We start from the raw sequence: 20916 nt of genomic DNA on the forward strand, positions 1-20916 counted from the left end.
GTGAACCTAGCAAAAAAGCCAAACAAAAAACAAGTGTGGGATTGCACTTTTTTTGCAATTTCACCGCACTTGGAATTTTTTTCCCATTTTCTAGTAAAAGACATGGTAAAACCAATGGTGTCGTTCAAAAGTACAACTTGTCCCGCAAAAAATAAGCCCTCACATGACCATATTGACGGAAAAATAAAAAAGTTATGGCTCTGGGAAGGAGGGAAGCGAAAAACGAACACGCAAAAATGAAAAAGGGCCGCGACTTGAAGGGGTTAAAATGTAAAAGTGGTTACACCAGAGGCTTACATACCATTGGTACATCCTGTGGAGCTGCACAGGGGCTCAAGAGGTACGAGGCCCATTTTCATCTCCAAAGCAGGTGGATTTGTGCATTATGATGAGAAAATGCACTGCAAAAGGCCCTTATGTTGCTCATACACATGGGGCCAACATCTGTCTGTGTCTGCCAGTGGGTTACACCCCTAGGACACTGTTAGGGACTGGCGGAACGCACCAAGAATCAGATGTTATGGTATTAGGTGCGTTCGCAGTCCGAGGTCCACCATGCAGGTAAAAGACCCTGCTGCTAGTAAGACGGACTATATGGCGGTACTAAGTATACACACATGGGTTAACTTCACCCTGCGTGAAGGAAGCGATCCTGTTGCGTCACAGGACCGCAGTACCGCACATAAAGCGCGAGCAAGAAGTCAGCGGACTCAACCCCTACACAGGATTGAAGTCCGATTAGACACTTGCTGGCACAACACCGCAACTGGGTGTGTCAGAGGAACATAAATAATACTATTAAGGCACAAGAGTGCGTGCGGTGCCGCACTGACGGACGCCACTAACCACCCAGGCTTGGGTCAGGAAAGCGCAGAGCAATCGCACAGCAAGCGCACAGCGCCGTACTGGCGGACACAGCAACTGGTAGCTGTAATGTGTGTTTCGTGCTGTTGGATAAGTCGGGCGCTAGATAGCAAACATACACCTTCCGCGAACAGACATTCAATAGGGAGGGTTATTTAAAGAGCGACTTTCACTCACAACACACACACATATTTACAAGACAATACTAGCGCATGGCCGTGCGGTCATGCGCAGTTTATATAGCTGCAGCACAGGAAACAGCTACAGAAGTTTTGCCCTTTCAGGACCTGCCAAAAGGACCAATGGGATGTGCTGCAGTACCTGAGCATGTGACCCTCGATCTCCAACGGGAGATCCTGCCCTGGGCATGCTCAGACAGAGAAAAGCAGGACTTAGATCCAGAAACGTCCACTTGCCGCTGCCCAGCACTGGCTTCAATGGCAGAAGCAGGAAAAGCAGCAGTAACTCTTCGCACAGAGTCAGACTGAGCGAGACGCTGGGATCGACGTCCCTGCTGAGCAGACTCCACTGCGGCTGGAGAAGAATGGGAGACCGCAGCGGAGACGGATCGAGATTCCCCCTGTGCAGCAGAGGAAACTCGACTCCTAACATTACCCCCCTCCTAGGGGCCCCCCCTCCTTGGGCCTCGCTACGTTCGAAGGCAGCAATGAGCTGCGGGGCCCGAATGTGCTCAACAGGCTCCCAGGACCTGTCCTCGGGGCCATAACCCTTCCAGTCCACCAAATAAAAATTTTTGCCACGTACCACCTTGAACCCCAAAATAGCGTTCACCTCATAATCGTCCGTAGACGAACCCGATGTCCCAGCAGATGACTCGGAAAACCGGGACATATACACGGGTTTCAAGAGGGACACATGAAAGGTGTCGGTGATACCCAGGCGTGGCGGAAGGGCCAAACGTTAGACCACAGGATTAACCTGCTCGAGGACCTTGAATGGGCCCAAGTAGCGAGGAACAAATTTAGTGGACTCAACTCGCAGCCTGATATTACGGGCGGAGAGCCACACTAAATCGCCAGGAGCAAAGGTCGGGGCAGGGCGCCGATGTGCATCGGCGGAGGACCTCATTCTCTCCTTCGAGGCCCGAATGTCATCCTGAGTGCGGTCCCAAATGTCCTGTGCCTCCACTGCCCAGTCTGCCACCCTGGAGTCAGCAGAGGACACGGGCATAGGCACAGGAACCCGCGGATGCTGGCCGTAATTAAGGAGGAAAGGAGTCTGACCGGTGGAGTCGGCTACAGCGTTATTAAGGGCGAACTCTGCCCATGGTAATAAAGATGCCCAGTCATCCTGCCTGGCAGAAACAAAATGTCGTAGATATGTGACCAGAGTCTGATTGGCCCTCTCTACCAACCCATTCGTCTCGGGATGATATGCGGAAGAGAGATTTAACTCAATGCTGAGAAGACGACAAAGCTCTCTCCAGAACCGAGATGCAAACTGGGGACCCCGGTCACTGACAATTTTGTCTGGCATGCCATGTAGGTGGAAGATGTGTCTTATGAACAACGCTGCCAAGGCCCGTGCAGAAGGTAACCGTGGGAGCGGCACCAAATGCACCATTTTCGAGAAATGATCGGTAATAACCCAAATGATGGTACAGCCGCGAGACTTGGGCAAACCCACTACAAAGTCCATCCCGACCATCTCCCAGGGCCTGTCTGCCACCGGCAAGGGATAGAGTAACCCAGACGGCCGTTGTCGAGGAGACTTATTTTTGGCGCATGAGACACACGCCAGAACGTAATCTCTGACATCTCGGAGCATATGCGGCCACCAGTACGTCCTCGCCAGCAGCTCAGATGTCCTTTTTGTCCCAAAGTGTCCACCCACCCTGGAGGAATGAGCCCAAGAGAGAACCTCCAGTCGCAAATTTATGGGCACAAAAGTCTTGCCCGGAGGCACAGACTCAAGCGACACCGGAGCCACGGTTCTCAAGCTCTCAGAAGGAACAATAAGCCGAGGCTCTCCTTCCTCCTCCTCAGATGACACAACAGAGCGAGAAAGAGCATCAGCTCGAATATTCTTCTCCCCAGCGAGATAATGGAGGGTGAAGTGGAATCGGGAGAAGAATAAGGACCATCTGGCCTGGCGAGAATTTAGCCGCTGGGCTGTTTGCAAATAGAGCAAATTTTTGTGGTCTGTAAAAACTTGAAAGGGAAAACGAGCCCCCTCCAAGAGATGTCTCCACTCTGAGAAAGCCAATTTCATCGCTAGCAACTCCCTGTCCCCGATGGAATAATTCCTCTCCGCTGGTGTGAAGGTCTTGGAGAGGAAGAAGCACGGATGCTTCCGACCTTGAGCATCCTTTTGGAAGAGGACTGCTCCAGCACCAACGGAAGAGACATCCACCTCCATTATAAACGGCTTATCGACATCGGGACGATGTAGGATGGGAGCGCTAGCAAAATGAGACTTAGTAGAAGAAAAGGCCTTGGAGACCTCTTCAGACCACACTTTGGGATTTGCTCCCTTCTTGGTGAGGGCTACCAAGGGAGCTACCAAAGTTGAGAAATGGAGAATGAACTGGCGGTAATAATTAATGAATCCTATAAAGCGCTGCACCGCTTTAAGTGAATGGGGTTCTTGCCAGTCCATCACAGCCTGTAGTTTGGCAGGATCCATAGCCAATCCCTGGGCAGAGATGATATAGCCCAGGAAAGGTAAAGACTCCTGCTCAAACACACACTTCTCCAACTTTGCGTAAAGAGAGTTTGCCCGTAAGAGGTCGAAGACTCTGCCGACATCTCTCCGGTGGGAGTCAATATCTGGAGAGAAGATGAGAATATCATCCAGATAGACTACGACCGAGGTGGAAAGCATATCCCGGAAGATGTCGCTGACAAAGTCTTGGAAAACGGCTGGGGCATTACAGAGCCCGAAGGGCATCACCAGATACTCATAGTGCCCATCTCTGGTGTTAAACGCCGTCTTCCATTCGTCCCCCTCACGGATGCGAATCAGGTTATAAGCTCCCCGCAGGTCTAATTTTGTAAATACCTTAGCTCCCCGTAGCCTATCAAAAAGCTCAGAAATCAGGGGCAGCGGGTACTTATTCTTAACGGTGATGGCGTTAAGACCCCTGTAGTCTATGCAAGGACGCAACTCTCCATTCTTCTTCTGTACGAAGAAGAACCCTGCCCCTGCTGGTGACACTGACTTCCTAATAAACCCTCTTGCCAAATTCTCCTGGATGTACTGGGACATAGCCTCCGTTTGCGGGAGAGAGAGGGGATAGACACGTCCCCGAGGAGGTTCTGCTCCAGGCAAGAGATCTATAGGACAGTCATAGGGACGGTGAGGCGGAAGGGTCTCCGCGGCCTTTTTGGAGAAGACGTCTGCATAAGACCAATAGTATTTGGGGAGAGTAGAGAGATCTGCGGGCATCTCAGTGGTGGAAACCTGAACGCACTCTTTCACACATCTGCCCTTACAGGATTCACTCCAACCCAATATCCTCCCAGAGGTCCACTCAATATGTGGGGAGTGGAAACGGAGCCAGGGTATTCCCAGCAGAATCTCATCCATTCCCTCGGGAAGGACAAGAAGGGAAATAATCTCCTGGTGGGATGGGGACATGGCTAAAGTGAAAGGGACAGTCTGATGTGTGATCTGTAGCGGAAGTGTTGACCCATTCACCACTCTAACGGTTACTGGTTTGGCAAGCATAACCAGAGGTACTGCGTGGCGCAGAGCAAAAGCAGAAGACATAAAATTTCCTTCTGCTCCTGAATCCACACAAAGTTCTACTGTAAGAGTGGATGTGCCTAACAGGATTGTCCCTTTAAAGGACAATTTGGAGGAAAATGCCGCTGTGTCCAGTGAACCTCCTCCAATGGTCACTAGACGCGATCGTTTTCCCGACCGCCGTGGACATTTATTAGCGTAATGTCCCGGTTGCTGGCAATTTTTACACACCACAGGTACTCGAGCGGTCTGAGACCTAGGTCCCGCTCGAGAAACCTCCATGGCCTCATGGGAGTCAGACGCCATAACAGGAGATTCTAGAGGTTTGGCAAAGGAGGGAGCCAGCCGAAACCTCTGCCTACACTGGGTCCGCTCCAACCTCCGCTCGTTAAAACGGAGATCGATGCGGGTAGCTATAGTAATAAGCTCCTCCAGTGTGGCAGGAATCTCCCTGGTGGCCAAGGCGTCCTTTACATGATCTGCCAGTCCTTTCCAGAACACCGGAATAAGGACTTTATCCGGCCATTCCAGCTCAGAAGCTAGAGTCCGGAATAGGATGGTGAACTGGCTGACCATGGACGAAGCCTGAGTAATTGCCAACAATTGGAGCGCGGTATCGTGGGTGACACGGGGTCCCAAAAAGACCTGCCTCAGAGCGTCCAGGAAGATAGGAGCACTCTGTACCACACGATCACCACGTTCCCAAAGCGGCGTTGCCCACTCCAACGCCCTGCCCGACAAAAGAGACAAGATGAATCCCACCCTCGCCCGTTCCGTAGGAAAACGTGCAGCCAGCAGCTCGAGATGTATGGAGCACTGGCTCACGAATCCCCGACATAGCTTATTGTCACCAGCAAACTTGTCTGGAAGCGGGAGATGGGATAAGGTCGGAGCAGGGGTGGCAGCAGACAAACTGGCTGCAACTGCACTTGCAGCCTGAACAGCGACAGCAGTAACGTCCACAGCTGAGGTTGCACACTCTAGAGCCGCCAACCTACCCTCCAGCTGTTGGATGTACCGCTGTGAACGCTGATTGTCCGTCATTACTAGCCAGACCTTGGCGCTAGTATTCTGTTAGGGACTGGCGGAACGCACCAAGAATCAGATGTTATGGTATTAGGTGCGTTCGCAGTCCGAGGTCCACCGTGCAGGTAAAAGACCCTGCTGCTAGTAAGACGGACTATATGGCGGTACTAAGTATACACACATGGGTTAACTTCACCCTGCGTGAAGGAAACGATCCTGTTGCGTCACAGGACCGCAGTACCGCACATAAAGCGCGAGCAAGAAGTCAGCGGACTCAACCTCTACACAGGATTGAAGTCCGATTAGACACTTGCTGACACAACACCGCAACTGGGTGTGTCAGAGGAACATAAATAATAATATTAAGGCACAAGAGTGCGTGCGGTGCCGCACTGACGGACACCACTAACCACCCAGGCTTGGGTCAGGAAAGCGCAGAGCAAGCGCACAGCGCCGTACTGGCGGACACAGCAACTGGTAGCTGTAATGTGTGTTTCGTGCTGTTGGATAAGTCGGACGCTAGATAGAAAACATACACCTTCCGCGAACAGACATTCAATAGGGAGGGTTATTTAAAGAGCGACTTTCACTCACAACACACACACATATTTACAAGACAATACTAGCGCATGGCCGTGCGGTCATGCGCAGTTTATATAGCTGCAGCACAGGAAACAGCTACAGAAGTTTTGCCCTTTCAGGACCTGCCAAAAGGACCAATGGGATGTGCTGCAGTACCTGAGCATGTGACCCTCGATCTCCAACGGGAGATCCTGCCCTGGGCATGCTCAGACAGAGAAAAGCAGGACTTAGATCCAGAAACGTCCACTCGCCGCTGCCCAGCACTGGCTTCAATGGCAGAAGCAGGAAAAGCAGCAGTAACTCTTCGCACAGAGTCAGACTGAGCGAGACGCTGGGATCGACGTCCCTGCTGAGCAGACTCCACTACGGCTGGAGAAGAATGGGAGACCGCAGCGGAGACGGATCGAGATTCCCCCTGTGCAGCAGAGGAAACTCGACTCCTAACAGACACCACTGAGGACTTCAATATTTAAGAATGATGTGAGCCCAATGTCCAACTATCAGGTCAAATTTATTGTGGCCCATAAAACTCTGATATGTTACAAGTTATTCAAACCACTGAGCTGGTGCCTTGTCAGGGACTCTCCATGGTTGAAAATCAGCTTTGCATCCTGCCATATCAGCCTCCCGGGATAGGAGGAGTTTACACAATGGGGTCAACCCCAGCTAGAACCTGTTTTTTTATTTGGAGAATTAGGATTTTACTATATTTTTTTTCCAATCAATAAACAAGTTCGATAAACACTATTGCTTTGTTCCAGAAACAAGAACCCCACTTATTCATTGCCTGGGCTTGTGTTACAGCTCATCCCAATATGCTCCAATGGACGTTACTTTTAGCGTATACGAGACATATTTTTAAGGACAGGTGGAGATGACCATACAGTGGGGCAAAAAAGTATTTAGTCAGTCAGCAATAGTGCAAGTTCCACCACTTAAAAAGATGAGAGGCGTCTGTAATTTACATCATAGGTAGACCTCAACTATGGGAGACAAACTGAGAAAAAAAAATCCAGAAAATCACATTGTCTGTTTTTTTATCATTTTATTTGCATATTATGGTGGAAAATAAGTATTTGGTCAGAAACAAACAATCAAGATTTCTGGCTCTCACAGACCTGTAACTTCTTCTTTAAGAGTCTCCTCTTTCCTCCACTCATTACCTTTAGTAATGGCACCTGTTTAAACTTGTTATCAGTATAAAAAGACACCTGTGCACACCCTCAAACAGTCTGACTCCAAACTCCACTATGGTGAAGACCAAAGAGCTGTCAAAGGACACCAGAAACAAAATTGTAGCCCTGCACCAGGCTGGGAAGACTGAATCTGCAATAGCCAACCAGCTTGGAGTGAAGAAATCAACAGTGGGAGCAATAATTAGAAAATGGAAGACATACAAGACCACTGATAATCTCCCTCGATCTGGGGCTCCACGCAAAATCCCACCCCGTGGGGTCAGAATGATCACAAGAACGGTGAGCAAAAATCCCAGAACCATGCGGGGGGACCTAGTGAATGAACTGCAGAGAGCTGGGACCAATGTAACAAGGCCTACCATAAGTAACACACTACGCCACCATGGACTAAGATCCTGCAGTGCCAGACGTGTCCCACTGCTTAAGCCAGTACATGTCCGGGCCCGTCTGAAGTTTGCTAGAGAGCATTTGGATGATCCAGAGGAGTTTTGGGAGAATGTCCTATGGTCTGATGAAACCAAACTGGAACTGTTTGGTAGAAACACAACTTGTCGTGTTTGGAGGAAAAAGAATACCGAGTTGCATCCATCAAACACCATACCTACTGTAAAGCATGGTGGTGGAAACATCATGCTTTGGGGCTGTTTCTCTGCAAAGGGGCCAGGATGACTGATCCGGGTACATGAAAGAATGAATGGGGCCATGTATCGTGAGATTTTGAATGCAAACCTCCTTCCATCAGCAAGAGCATTGAAGATGAAACGTGGCTGGGTCTTTCAACATAACAATGATCCAAAGCACACCGCCAGGGCAACGAAGGAGTGGCTTCGTAAGAAGCATTTCAAGGTCCTGGAGTGGCCTAGCCAGTCTCCAGATCTCAACCCTATGGAAAACCTTTGGAGGGAGTTGAAAGTCCGTGTTGCCAAGCGAAAAGCCAAACACATCACTGCTCTAGAGGAGATCTGCATGGAAGAATGGGCCAACATACCAACAACAGTGTGTGGCAACCTTGTGAAGACTTACAGAACACGTTTGACCTCTGTCATTGCCAACAAAGGATATATTACAAAGTATTGAGATGAAATTTTGTTTCTGACCAAATACTTATTTTCCACCATAATATGCAAATAAAATGTTAAAAAAACAGACAATGTGATTTTCTGGATTTTTTTTTCTCAGTTTGTCTCCCATAGTTGAGGTCTACCTATGATGTAAATTACAGACGCCTCTCATCTTTTTAAGTGGTGGAACTTGCACTATTGCTGACTGACTAAATACTTTTTTGCCCCACTGTATATTCTCTTATCTGAGAGAATTGAGTCCATTATGCAAATCAAATTCTGACTAGCGTGTGAGCATAGTGTGATCCGATTCTCTCGGATGAGGAGAAAGTGGAGAAAAGATGTCTTCATCTTCTCCATTCTGTCAGTCATGTTATCCAAGTGAAATCCAATGTTTTCTACTGACTCATTAACTTGCATTGCCAATCCAAATATCGGATGCAACTCGGGCATGCAACTATTTTTTTACTCGGACAGCTAAGTCTCAAAAAAAATATGACATGTGCACAGCCCCACGGATCAATATTGGTTTCGGTGCGATCCGATGTTTTGTCGGATCGCACTTGTACCGAAAATACAGCCGTGTGCATGAGCTCTAAAGCCTATTACTTACACCCATTATTTACTGCCTTTATTCAATTATCTGACTAGATGGCAGCTTACACCTAGGTCCTGCCACCATATGTGACTCCAGAGCCATAGCTGCATCGGGACCAAAAGTTAATTTTGCCCTCTTAGCCCTGTATCTCAATACCCTGACCAGGGCAGACTGGCTTGTTGCCCATCGTTTCCAAATATGCCCGAGTGCCCGCTTTATATACTGCTCCATTCCATTGAGTAACCTGTATTATTAAGTGATAATGCACATATCTTTTAATAAAGGTAAAAAAAAGGTTTATTGATCTCTGAAAATGACTATAATATAATTTACTTAGAAAATGAAAACACATAAAAATAATTTTCCTGATGTAAATCCTGACAGTTTCCATGATTTACATGTTCTAATAGTTTATCTCTCAGGTCTTAGTTAAGAGCAGCACTTGAATGTGAATGCTTGATGGCTGATTTAGTGCGTTATTGCTTGCTGACACATGAGTTAGGCAGTATATGGTGTAATGAAAAACGTCTGTCACACTACTGCATATAAATTAGTGTATTTCAGTGATTTCATCGTGCGGGCCTGGAGATTACACTAAACGAATCATGTTCTGCACATACTCATCTGCGATAACATAGGAAGTGTGAAATGAATCCTGTCTGACTGCTCAGTGCTCAATACCAGAGACTGCAAGTGACCATAATGTGTGCAGATAATACACTGAAGAGAAAGAGAAGCCAGGTATGGAATCATTTCACACTTAGGCTACGTTCACATTTGCGTTGTGCGCCGCTGCGTCGGCGACGCAACGCACATAAAAACGCACGCAAAAACGCTGCATTTTGCAACGCATGCATCCTTTTTTGCCGAAATTTGGACGCAAGAAAAATGCAACTTGTTGCGTTTTCTGCGCCCGACGCTTACGGAAAAAAAAACGCATGCGTCGCACAACGCATGTCCATGCGTCCCCTGTTACGACTGGCGGAACGCACCAAGTACAAGATGTTATGGTAAACTAGGTGCGTTCGCAGTCCGAGGTCCACCGTGCAGGTAAAAGACCCTGCTGCTAGTAAGACGGACTATATGGCGGTACTAAGTATACACACATGGGTTAACTTCACCCTGTGTGAAGGAAGCGATCCTGTTGCGTCACAGGAGCGCAGTACCGCACATAGAGCGCGAGCAAGAAGTCAGCAGACTCAACCCCTACACAGGATTGAAGTCCGATTAGACACTTGCTGGCACAACACCGCAACTGGGTGTGTAAGGAAACTTAATAAATAGAATCTATAGGCACGAGAGTGCGTGCGGTGCCGCACTGACGGACGCCACTAACCACCCAGGCTTGGGTTAGGAAAGCGCAGAGGAAGCGCACGGCGCCGTACTGGCGGACACAGCAACAGATGCTGTGATGTGTGTTACGTGCAGATGGCTAGTCGGGCGCTAGATAGCTACCATCATCCGCGAGCAGTCAACAACTCTAGGGAGGGATACTTAGGAGCTTTCATCCATCGACATACATCCATCTACACACACACATAATATCAAGACAATACTAGCACATGGCCGTGCGGTCATGCGCAGTTTATATAGTTGCAGCACAGGAAGCTGCTACAGAAGTTTTGCCCTTTCAGGACCTGCCAGGAGGACCAATGGGATGTGATGCAGTACCTGAGCATGTGACCCTCGATCTCCAACGGGAGATCTTGCCCTGGGCATGCTCAGTGTGTGCAAATAAGGACTTAGTCCCAGAGAAGCCCGCTCGCCGCAGATCAGTGCAGGGTACAACAGGAGAGTCAGAAAAGGCAGCAGTAACCCCTTGCACAGAATCAGTCCCAGCGAGACGCTGGGAGCGACGCCTCCGCTGAGCAGAACCCACTGCGGCTGAAGCAGAATGGGAGACCGCAGCAGACACGGATCGAGATTCCCCCTGTGCAGCAGAGGAAACTCGACTCCTAACATCCCCCATGTTAAATATAGGGGCGCATGACGCATGTGTCGCCGCTGCGTCACCCGACGCAAACACGCAAAACACTAATGTGAATGTAGCCTTAGTGGAGATCAGAAGAAAGCAAAATGTTCCTACTGCTCAAATGTGATAAGTGTAGCTTGCGGTTCTGTGGGTAATCTGTCACGCCATTTAAATAATATTAATAATAATAAATATTTCACAATGAAAAAAAAATTACTAACTTTTGATTTTTTTTTTCTCCAGACTGAGTACCCCTTTAATAAGAGTTTGTTATGTAATGATCAGATGTGTTAACTATTTCTGATCATTTTAACAAAACTATAACTCATCCTAGGAGCCACAGCTTCTGTGTAACGAACTAGAACTGATCCATCTCTTCTCAGCAGAATCCAGAGAAATACTGAACTAAATGAACTAATCTTTTGAACTAATCTTTTCAGTGAACTAGTTCATGGTGAACTAATCACCAAAATGAACTAGATTTCCCATCACTAATGCGCACGTTGCTTATTTTTTCCGTGCAGATTTCCATCTGCAGCATGTCAATTATTTCAGTTTTTGCTGCATATTTTCATACTAATGAGTGAGCAAAATTCTACCACTAAAATGCTAATATTTTAAGCAGCGTTTTTCCTGCCCAGAGATGCAGAAAATACATAACGTGTACACAGGGTTTTTCCAGGAATGCACCTAAGTTCATATGTCCATCAGTGTGATAGTAAAAGTGGCCGCCATACACAATAGCGTAAACTTTATCAGAGTGGACGAGGTCATAGACATCATCACTGTCCGCATTGGGTCTCACATTTTGAATTCCCAATCAGTATGTGTTTGTGGGAGGAAACCGGAGAACCTTGAGGAAACCCACGCAAACATGGGGAGAACATGCAAACTCCTTCCAGATCTTTTCCTTGTTGGGATTTGAACCCAGGACCCCAGAGCTGCGAAGCAACAGTGTTAAACACTGAGCCACCGTGCTTCCCAATTATCACTTCATAATTAAACTCAGATTTTGAAGACAAAAAATATGTATACCGTATATACTCGAGTATAAGCCGACCCGAGTATAAGCCGACCCCCCTAATTTTGCCACAAAAAACTGGGAAAACTTATTGACTCGAGTATAAGCCTAGGGTAGGAAATGCAGCAGCTACTGGTAAATTTCAAAAATAAAAATAGATGCTCTATACCATTCATTATTGCCCCATAAGATGCTCCATATAAAGCTGTGCCATATATAATGCTCCATACTGTTCATTATTGCCCCATAGTGCTGTGTGCCGTTCAGTACTGCCCCATAGCTGCCATATAGTGCTGTGTGCTGTTCAGTACTGCCCCATAGCTGCCATATAGTGCTGTGTGCCGTTCAGTACTGCCCCATAGCTGCCATATAGTGCTGTGTGCCGTTCAGTACTGCCCCATAGCTGCCATATAATGCTGTGTGCCGTTCAGTACTGCCCCATAGCTGCCATATACTGCTGTGTGCCGTTCAGTACTGCCCCATAGCTGCCATATAGTGCTCTGCGCCGTTCAGTACTGCCCCATAGCTGTGCCATATAGTGCTGTGTGCCGTTCAGTACTGCCCCATAGCTGCCATATACTGCTGTGTGCCGTTCAGTACTGCCCCATAGCTGCCATATAATGCTGTGTGCTGTTCAGTACTCCCCATAGCTGCCATATAATGTTGTGTGCCATTCAGTACTGCCCCATAGCTGTGCCATAGAAAGCTGTGCCATTGCTGCTGCTGCTGCTGCAATAAAAAAAAAAATGCCATACTCACCTCTCTTGCTTGCAGCTCCCAGCGTCCGGTCCCGGCGTCTCTGCGCACTGACTGATCAGGCAGAGGGCGGCGCGCACACTATATGCGTCATCACGCCCTCTGACCTGAACAGTTAGAGCGGAGCGACGCCGGGAAGATGGAGCGACGCCCGGCGGCTGGAACGCGGACAGGTGAATATGCGATACTTACCTAGTCCCAGCGATCCTGACGCTCCCTCTGCCTGTCACAGCTGTCTTCGGTGCCGCAGCTTCTTTCTCTATCAGCGGTCACCGCCACCGCTGATTAGAGAAATGAATACGCGGCTCCACCCCTATGGGAGGTGGAGCCGCCTATTCATTTTTCTAATGAGCGGTCCCATGTGACCGCTGAAGAGGGGAAGAAGCTGCAGCACAGAAGACGGTGGGACGGCAGGGGGAGCGTCAGGATCGCTGGGACTAGGTAAGTATACCTCAGCGCCCTCTCCCCCTCACCCGCCGACCCCACCGCTACCGTGACTCGAGTATAAGCCGAGAGGGGCACTTTCAGCCCAAAATCTTGGGCTGAAAATCTCGGCTTATACTCGAGTATATACGGTAAATAGTTTGGTACAGATACACTACAGCAGGGGTGTCAAACTGCATTCCTCGAGGGCTGCAAACAGGTCATGTTTTCAGGATTTCCTTGTACTGCACAGGTGATAATTTAATCACCTACACAAATAATGAGTTGGTGATTAAATTATCACCTGTGCAGTACAAGGAAATCCTGAAAACATGACCTGTTTGCAGCCCTCGAGGAATGCAGTTTGACACCCCTGCACAACAGTACTGACCACTGAGCCAGTAGATACAGGAGCAATCCAGCTCACGGACAAGCAATGTTTCTTTAGTCAGGTGAATATTGTCCAGAGGAGTTACGATAAAACCTTCATGTTAGCAATTTTATTTTGAAATATTATTATTGTACTGTAATTTGGGTAGAACTCTAAGTGATGCTCACTGGAGACTTGTTTGGTCAAGAGCAGCTATTAGGGCATCCTGTATCACTTACAAAGAGAACCAATATAAGAGCCTCCATTTCTGGTACCATATTCCAGAGTTTATACATAAACTAGACCCAACTATTTCTCCCATGTGTTGGAGATGTGCTTCGTCGAGAGGAGGAGTGGGGTGATGCTGCAGGCCGCAGGGTGGGATGAGGGGGAGTCCGATGCTGTGGGTATCCCCGGCATTGCTGCTGCCTAGGGTGTCTGCCGCTGCTGCTGCCCGGGGTGTCCGCCGCTGCGGGGGGGCTCTGCCGACATTTTGTGAAAGGCTAGAGCCCCTCGCAGTTCTGTGGTTTCCTCCTGTGGACTGCGGGAGGCTCTGGTCTTTCACAAAATGTCAGCAGAGCCCCCTGCAGCAGCAGACACCCTGGGCAGCAGCAGTGACGGAGGCGGACACCCCAGGCAGCAACAGCAGCTGGAACTCCCTCATCCCAGCCTGCAGCAATGGTATCGGTAAGGTATATACGCATTATTAGACGCACCCCCATTTCCACCCCAAATTTGGGGGGGAAATATGCGTCTTATAATGCGTAAAATACTGTATTTAGTATTTGTATCCACATATACTTTAAGCACTTTCTTGACTAACCATATTGTTATACCAAACTCGCAGTCTTTAGGTAAAATTACATTTGTACCTACTTGACACTATTCATATATTTTCAATACACTGTTGACTTCGTAATTCAGCAAGTCTCCCTACCTAACCTTCACATACGTCACTTTTACTAAATACAACTATGTTATGCCCCCTTTTTCTTATATTTGTGTTTCTCCCACACCTTTTATACTTGACAAATGTAATATAATTTTTACATTTTCATACATTGTTCTATTGACTTTTTTATCAGTTCTCTGGTGTTTTGCTCCCTTTAATGCTCAAATCTTTCTTCGGAATTCATATCCTAGACGTATGCACACATACTTCATGTATTTATACAATTACATAATTTATAACCTTGTGTACCTATGTGCATATATATTCATCTAGTCTCCTGCGACTCCTCATAATTTATGTAATTATATACTGTGTGTGCAAATCCTCTTATAACTCGTGAGGGGTCATAGAAGAAGACATGTACTTTGCAGTTGAGCCCCTAATCTTTTAGGACCCTAGCAACACCTCTGTTCTGTAGTGTAGTGTGTGTTAATATATTCACATACCACCGAGCTCTCTGATATCTAACGCCATTCGCTCCTCTTCTGAGTGATGTCACAGCTCACCAGACCGGGTCACACTGCGCTCTGTGTAACCCGGATGTGGCTTTAACACTGTAAGCCTATGGAGCGTCAGAACAAGGCCCCATAGGCTTGTATTATAAAAGAGACCTTTGGTCCACACCGAGAGCATAGTGTGAGCGATGACAGGCGATTCCGACAGCTAAATAGGAAAGGGTTATTTACAGTTAGAGCAGTCAGACTGTGGAATGCCCAACCACAAGAACTCGTAATGACAGACGCTACAACAGCTTTTAAAAAGGGCTGGATGATTTTCTCAATACACATAACATTGTGGGTTAAATTTAATGTAGTGACAAAATGGTCAGAAGGCCACAGGTAGATGTTAGAAATCTTTCCGCACAGGTATTATTTATTACATGTATTTGTGCGCCATGATATTCCACAGAAAATTCCCTATCAGTATGTCTTTGGAGTGTGGGAGGAAACCGGAGTACCCGGAGGAAACCCACGCAAACACGGGGAGAACATACAAACTCCTTGCAGATGTTTTCCTTAGTGACATTTAAACCCAGGATCCCAGTGCTGCAAAGCAACAGTGCTAACCACTGAGCCACCGTGCTGCCCAAGTACAGCTTTGATGATGGACTTGCTGTACTTTCTTCAGGGCATTAGATGTGTATGGTGCCCTAACGACAGATTGGAAAAATGCATCTTTTTCTGATACTGCGAGCAGCCCTAGATAATCCACGTCGGCAGGATGATATAATCCGGCGGAAGATGGAACCTATGAGAAGAGATATAAAACTAATGTAAGTAATGGGACTCCATATTAGAAGATACTGCTTTGGTGTCATTATGGCAGGACGGTAGAGAAATCTTATCTGTGCAGAGGAACAGGATCATTGTCAGTCATCATACATGTGACAATCCCACCACTGACAGATAACATCTTCTCCACATGAATTATTCTCACTGGCCAACATCAAACAACATAGACCTCATTCACACTTACGTCTTCTAGGTTCTCGCTCTTCTACTATTTTGGTATTTTGCTCTTCAACCAGTTTTATTGCAGACTTATTTTTCTTCTCAACTAGAAATTCATATAAAAAGTAAAAAAAACAAGTCAATGATCATTGTCAGTCATCATACATGTGGCAATCGTACCACTGGGAGTTAACATCTCCTCCTCGTGAATAATTCTCAAACGTCAACATCAGACAGCATAGACCTTATTGTCACACTTACCTCTGCTGGGTTCTGTCTCTGGGACTATTTCTGGGTCTTGATCTTCTCCCAGTTTTAATGCAGATGTCATTTTTGTCTCAACTGGAAATTCATGTAAAAAAGTAAGAAAAACAAGTCAATAATCATTGTTAGTCATAGATGTGACAATCCCACCATTGACATATAATATATCCTCCTCGTGAATTATTCTCAGTCGCAAACATCAGACAACATAGACCTTATTGTCACACTTACCTCTGCTGGGTTCTGTCTCTGGGACTATTTCTGGGTCTTGATCTTCACCCAGTTTTAATGCAGATGTCATTTTTGTCTCAACTGGAAATTCATGTAAAAAAGTAAGAAAAACAAGTCAATAATCATTGTTAGTCATAGATGTGAAAATCCCACCACTGACATATAATATATCCTCCTCGTGAAATATTCTCAGTCGCCGACATCAGACAGCATAGACCTTATTGTCACACTTACCCCTCATAGGTTCAGTCTCGGGGACTATTTCTGGGTTTTGCTCTTCTCCCAGGTTCAATACAGATTTATTTATCTTCTCAACTTTAAATTCGTGTAAAAAAGTAAGAAAAGCAAGTCAATGATAAACTCCTATGAGATTGGATTGATATCTTCATCTAGTAGAGTTATTTTATTTTTGTACCTTACAGTACTGGGATTCTGGCATTGCACCATAAGGCTATGGTCACTAGCAGCTTTTTGCATGTAAATTGTAAGCTACTTTTTACAGTGATAGCAAAAGCTATGAGATGTCAGAAATCTCATGCAGACATTTGTTTTTTATTTCCTTGCTGGATCTGAGAGTCTCAGTGTTTTTGAAATCTGCATCATGTCAGTTTTTTCAGCATTTTTGCAGTGTTTTTTCAACCACAGGAAGCAATGCACATACATGGGGAAGGGCCAAAGAGCGGCAGCGCATGCACACTACAGTATTTTGATCTGCCTTCAGCAGGGCAGAGAGAAGTGTGCCTGCGCAGGAACGTGATGGGGGAACACTGTGTGGTTGACATAGGACGCATCACCCACACAAAGCAGAGAAGGAGAACGGCAACGCAAGAAGAGAGGAGGCTCTGGATTAAGACCAGTGCCGCCCATTTGTGAGTCTAATAAAATGTCTTTTTTTTTGCATGGCATCTTGGAGACTTATATACAGAAATTCCAGAATGCTGTAACACAAAGCTGAAAGGTGGTGGTCTTAGGTTATATGATAAAAATCTGGTGACAGGATCTCTTTAATATGACATTAGTTGCAGCAGTGTTATCATATAGTCCATTACTTAAAACATCGGTGTCACATTAATGGTATATATAGGGTTAGTTTGGGGCCTATTGGAGCCATAGGCACAGTATTCATGATCGGTATCAGGCACCAGACTGTATGGCCCCTTATATCTTTTCATACACAGCACTAGAGGGTGAGAATTTTATACATTGAAGTGTTGGATTGTTGATTATTTTAAAGGCACAAAAAAGCAGTGATTTTCTGAGCCCTCATGTAACATTCACATTACACTTTTTGATCATTGGTTATAACAATATGTCGTATAGACCTGCACATACCTGACAATGTGGGAGAGGGTGACTTGCTGTTAGCAGTGAAATACTCACTATCACCATCACTTCCACTAGAAGAAGATTCTTTCTGCCTGTTTGGTAGAAGAAAAACAAATAAATCACAAGTGAAAGCAATTAAAAATAAAAAGTCTCCTTTCTGTATGGTCAGTTAGGACACTTGGACAAAATGGAGGGGATACCTTGCACAGGACTGCCTTCTATCAGCAAGAATGAATAACAACTAGTAATAAAGGGCTTTAATGAACTGGAAATGAAAGGCTGGTCACAATGATCAGCTGTTATCACCAGCGTTATCACAAGCCAGACCCTACAGTTATGATCAATCATGGGGTGGTGGGTTCTGGATTTAGTATTGTGTCATATGCGTCTTGTATTTGGTATTCTGAAGATATGTCATTGCTATACCCCATAATAATAATCTACTCACACTTCTGAGTGGTTTTTGCTGGTCTCTAAACAACAATCTGGAGATGGCTTGTGATCTTCATTGCTCATCGTCCTGGTAGTGATTGGATATAGCTAAAATACACAGAGTAAAATTAAATATATATACAGTATTTTAAAACTATTTTAGTTATAGTTTTGTGGATTTACTGATCACATACTTACCTTAGAAAGTCTTTGAGAAGATGATACATAGTTTAAGCTTTCTGGCCAGTTACTGACCTTCTCACTTGTGTCACCCTCATCTGAATCCATATATTTGGGTCTCCTAATGCCAGCTACAAAGTACAAATATTATCAGAGATTATTAATATAATCACAGACAGTCACTATCTTATTACTAATAATGATGGGAACATATTGTCAAATAAATGAAAGACAAGACAAAAGGCAGCTTTAACCAGATGACGTCTCATTCTACTTACATTGAAAGTAGCGGGTGTCCTCCTCTGAACTAAGATCTGGCCTATACAATGGCTTCAGATTTTGAAGCTTCTCAAAATCTAACTCACTCAGGAATGGATGACTCTTGATCTCATTTGCTCCTCCTCATAGCAAGAAGAATGGGGATAGACAAGGTAAAGCAGATACTTCAGTGCTGATCCTCATGGAAATTATCTATTTGTCAGGTCACAGAGGAGCTATAAGTCATTATTAATACTACTATATACATTACCTGTCCCAAGTCTAATGGTTGGATCTTTTCTGAGCAGCTGAGTCATGAAGTCTTGAGCATCACGATGATGAGTAGAATTTTGAATTTTCAAAGTGATGTTATCTGTTATATAAAAAGTAAATGTTACAGAAAAGAAAGTCTCTACATTTACTATCATTAAAAAAAATGATCAAAAACAACAAGTAAGTAAACCAAAGAATGAACCTAACAACTGAACCAAAATACTATGGCATCACACAGCATTCAGATTATTTTACTTACCCGCGAGGATACTATAGAAAATATGTTTTTTGTTTCTTCCGTTAAATGGCACATGGCCGGTAAGAAATTTATATAAGATGATCCCTATTGCCCACCAGTCAATAGGCCTTCCATAGCCCTTCTGTAAGATGACTTCTGGGGCTACATAATGATAGGTGCCAGTTATCTGGAAACCAACAGAACAATGAGAAGATGAACAATGAAAATAACTGTGACAAATAATATCAGTGGAAAAGTTTTCTATGCGAGAAAATATCAGAGAAGCAGAAATAGATCAGATCTGTAAAGAACAAGTTTTTATATAAAGCTAACCCCATCATCATGGAACTCTCTGGTGATGTCTTTAGTTGGAGCCTTGTAAATGTCTGATGTTGGTCTCATGAGTCCGAGTCTTGAAATCCCAAAATCGGTGACTTTGATATGTCCAGTTGATGATATCATGAGACTGTGAAAGAAAAGATATTGTCAGCCCTAAGTAATAACCCATAGACTGTATACCAAACTATAACTGTCTTTCCCTTTATTATACTGCTGTATTCACTTACTTTTCAGGCTTCAGGTCTCGATGAACCACACCATAGCTGTGCAGATATTCCCCGGCAAGAACCGTTTCCGCAATGTAGATGCGGGCCAAGTCCAGGGGTAAAGGACCGTAAAACTCTATGAAATTTCCACAGTCTCCTCCTACAGCAGAAAGCAAATATGACATGTGAGGGTTTGTTACAATGTAAATTACACATGATGAGTGTGAATGAGAAATAAGCTGAGACATAGGGGCAGGGAGTCAATCATAGAGATACACTGTGTGATGTAGAGCGTATACTGTATACTGCAGAGTAGTCCTATACAAAAAGTGAGTTCAGATCTGCCCCCTGCTGGTAACCTCTTACATTGCACTGTCAATCTTGGACATTGGCATTTACAGCAGGTGACCTGGAGGCGAGCTGCTCTATGCTCTTATCGCCCCATTCCATATCAGTGGTTTGCTATGGCTGCTGAGTGTCTGCGGAAGACTACTATCCTTGCCATTATGGTACTTCTGTGAAGGTCAGTGTGTAGCTTGGCTTCATAGTGGACCAATCTGTTCACCATATTCTGCAATACCCATGTTGCAGTACATAGTAAATACGATTATATAATCGCAAATTCAGGTCCCTTATGGAGATGAAAAAAATAATTAAAATATTTGTGGAAAAAAAATTAAATATAAAAATCACTTTTTCTCCATTCAAAATAAATTAAAAAAAAAATAAACTCAGATGGAATTGTAGTGTTTTTGTTGCCCCAACATCATAAGAGAATGCAATAAGAAGCAATGAAAATGATTATGTCAGAAAGATGTAATCCTCCTAAACTGTTCTTATGAGCATGTAGAGTAATGAAATATAAATACATTGGGACCTTTATATATTTAAGCAGATACGGGCCGGATATAGATACAATGGATATGTCTTACCTGCTTCAAAGTCCATGACCATACACAGGTGTCGTTTAGTTGGGAAGGAACAAAATGCGGAGACAACAAAGGGACAATCGGAGAATATTGCGATATCCCTTTCCACATAGGCCAATTTAAGAAAGTATGGGTCATGCAGTTTACTCCTGGCTCGTTTCTTCATGGCGAACACCTTGTTTGTGTCTTTATGACGCACTAAGTGGACGGCCCTGTAGAGGAGAAAAATCCATAGTTTATACAGAATTCTTACAGTCTCT

General features: G+C 45.4%; 1 long non-coding RNA gene across 1 annotated transcript; it reads right to left on the reverse strand.

Annotated features, from left to right (window-relative positions):
* Positions 1 to 18691: 18691 nt before the first annotated feature.
* LOC138643566 (uncharacterized) lies at positions 18692 to 19316 on the reverse strand. The gene is made up of 3 exons (XR_011314187.1): positions 19204 to 19316; positions 18943 to 19044; positions 18692 to 18814 (listed from the first exon to the last, which is right to left on the reverse strand). It is a non-coding gene; the product is annotated as an uncharacterized lncRNA (long non-coding RNA).
* Between the last annotated feature and the right edge of the window lie 1600 nt (positions 19317 to 20916).

This window comes from Ranitomeya imitator, chromosome 6 (genome assembly GCF_032444005.1).
Source record: "Ranitomeya imitator isolate aRanImi1 chromosome 6, aRanImi1.pri, whole genome shotgun sequence".
NCBI lineage: Eukaryota > Metazoa > Chordata > Amphibia > Anura > Dendrobatidae > Ranitomeya > Ranitomeya imitator.